The sequence below is a fragment of the Corapipo altera genome, unplaced genomic scaffold (assembly GCF_003945725.1).
Source record: "Corapipo altera isolate COAL_440 unplaced genomic scaffold, ASM394572v1 96, whole genome shotgun sequence".
Taxonomy (NCBI): Eukaryota; Metazoa; Chordata; class Aves; order Passeriformes; family Pipridae; genus Corapipo; species Corapipo altera.
Window position 1 is genome coordinate 584 of NW_020884962.1, and position 2835 is coordinate 3418.

A 2835-nucleotide genomic window follows, 5' to 3' on the forward strand; every position below is an offset into this window, starting at 1 on the left:
CATTCCAGCCCCTTCTCACCCTCACAACCAGGAATTCCTTCCCAATATCCCATCTAAATCTCCACTTTTCCAGTTGAAGCCATTCCCTGTGTCCTGTCCCTCCATCCCTTATCCCAAATCCCTCTCCAGCTCTCCTGGAGCCCCTTTAGGCCCTGGAAGGGGCTCCAAGGTCTCCCTGGAACTTTCCCTTCTCCAGGCTGGACAATCCCACCTGTGTCTCCATAGAAGCTGCACGTTGGAGCTTGGATGGATCCTCCCCCCCTCCCCAGTTGCCCCCAGTGACCCCCCATATCCCCCACCCCAAATCCGTGCCCAGATAAGGAAGAAACACAGACCCACTTAACCCAAAATAATTTTATTGTTGCTGTTGCTTCTGATACAAAAAAAAAAAAAAAAGGAATTCCACAAAGAGCCACCTCTCTGTGCGGGACAAGGGGCACAAGGTTTTGGGTTTCCACATTTTTCCCCCCTTTCTCCACAAAAAAAAACAAACCAAAAAAAACAACAAACCAACCAAACAGCAAAAAATGTCAATACAAAATTAAAAAAAACCCCAAACCAACAAACCAAAAACCAAACCAAAAGAGAGGAAGGAAGGAAACCTTGAGCTTTTTCATTTGAGATTTTTTTTTTTTTTGGCTCAACACACACACACATAAACCCAGCTCTGCTAATTTATAATTATTAATAGGTTTGGGTTTTGGCTTGGTTTTCTTTTTTTTTTGTTAGAAAAAAAGCACCTGCTGGAAAACAAAATGAAACAAAATGAAACAAAATAATAATAAAAAAATAAAATAAAAAAAAAAAAAAACCAAAAACAACAAAGAAAACCATCCCAAACATCAGGCCACCCATCCTGTCACAAGCTCTGGGGGGAGGGGACTCTTGTAAAATCCAGAGTCTGGAGTTGCAAAAGTGTTTTCAAGTTTGACTTCAGCCCCCAATACAGTAAACACACACTTCCCCCACGCCCTGGGGACCAGGAAAATCCCACCCAATTCCCCCCCCAAAAAATAATAAAAACCCCAAAAGCTACAGGAATCTGCACTCCTCACGAGGCCCAGGGAGCAGGACTTTGGTGGTTCTCCATAAATATGAGGGGTGGTGGGGACAGTGCAGCGACGCCGGCGATCCCGATCCAGCACCGGCTTCCCGGAGCTGGGAGCACCTCGGGGCTGGGATAAGGTAGTTCCGTGTGAATTAGCACCTTTTATCCATTTGGAACTGCAGAGAGAGGTTCATGCAGGATTTAGGGAATGGCAGAGCAGGGAAGGACATCTGGAGGGAGGGAGGGGGGAGGAAAAGCCCAGCTGGAATAACGGGGGGAAGCAGGGAGCCCTCCTGGTTCTGGATTCCTGTTTTCCACACCCTCTGGAGCGCATCAGATCCACAGTGACCAGAGACTGCCCATCTCTGGGGCCACCTTGATGGAGGGGACAACCAGAGGGGAGGGACTCCTGGCCAGGGGGATGTGGCCACAAGCGCCGGAGTCGCATGGACAGAGCGGCTCCGAGCCCAGGGCTCTTCTGGAAGTGGCTGTTCCTGCCTCCCACCCCATCCCCATCTTGCTTTTCCCGGGATTTTCATGGCTGTTGGCCATGGAATGTGCCCCTGCAGCGTGGGATGTGCACCTTCCCAAGCCCTCCACCCCTCTGGCACGGGAAGCATCCCGGTGCTCTCCACTGGGATCACGAGGTGCTTCCCACCAGCTTTGTCCAACCACGCCCAACTTCAATCCATCTGCCTTTCCCCAGAGCTCCTCCCTGGGAGGACACCTGAACCCCTGGACTTGCTGGAGCTCTGGGAAAGCCCTTCCAGCTCCACACTTGTTCAGCCTGGTGGGAAGACCTGAGGTGTCCCAACAGGAGCCTGTGGTCTCAAGGCCTGGTTGCTTTGGGATGTGAGGGGGGCAACCTGAACTGGCCTTTTGCTCACAGGGGACCTTTGTTGCTTGAAAGAGGAGCCCCAAAAGCACCAGAGGAGCCCCAAAGGGACCAGAGGAGCCCCAAAGGGACCAGAGGAGTCTCAAAGGGACCAGAGGAGCCCCAAAAGCACCAGAGGAGCCTCAAGGGACCAGAGGAGCCTCAAGGGACCAGAGGAGCCCCCAAGGACCAGAGGAGCCCCCAAGGACCAGAGGAGCTCCAAAGGGACCAGAGGAGCCCCAAAAGCACCAGAGGAGCCCCCAAAGACCAGAGGAGCTCCAAAGGGACCAGAGGAGTCCTAAAAGCACCAGAGGAGCCCCAAAAGCACCAGAGGAGCCCCAAGGGACCAGAGGAGTCCTAAAAGGACCAGAGGAGCCCCAAAAGGACCAGAGGAGCCCCAGAGGACCAAAGACCAAAAACGACCAGAGGAGCCCCAAAGGGACCAGAGGAGCCCCAAAGAACCAGAGGAGCCCCAAAAGCACCAGAGGAGCCCTAAGGGGACCAGAAGAGCCCCAAAGGGACCAGAGGAGCCTCAAAGGGACCAGAGAACATGGAGAAGACAGCGAGAGACAGAGCACAGCCAGGGCAGGGATGGGATGGTTTCTGCAGCACCATCATGACAACGCAGAAGCAAAGGAGGAACAAGAGCTGTTGGGAAAGGCACTGACACCAGGCCCTGCCAAAGCTCCTTCCCAAGCTTTCCCCAGACCCCACCCCCATTTCCCGGGCTGTGGGGTGGGCTATGACCATGGAGGCACCCCATGGCACCACCCTGCCAGCTTGGACAGTGTCTTGGTTGCAGGAGCCAGGAGGGAGCTGAGCAGGGGGCGGGGAGTCCCTGCCGGCGAGGGGCTGGAACCTTTGGCGAGGTTTGGAACCCTCGGCAAAGCTCCCGGGAGCTCTCGGTGCGGCG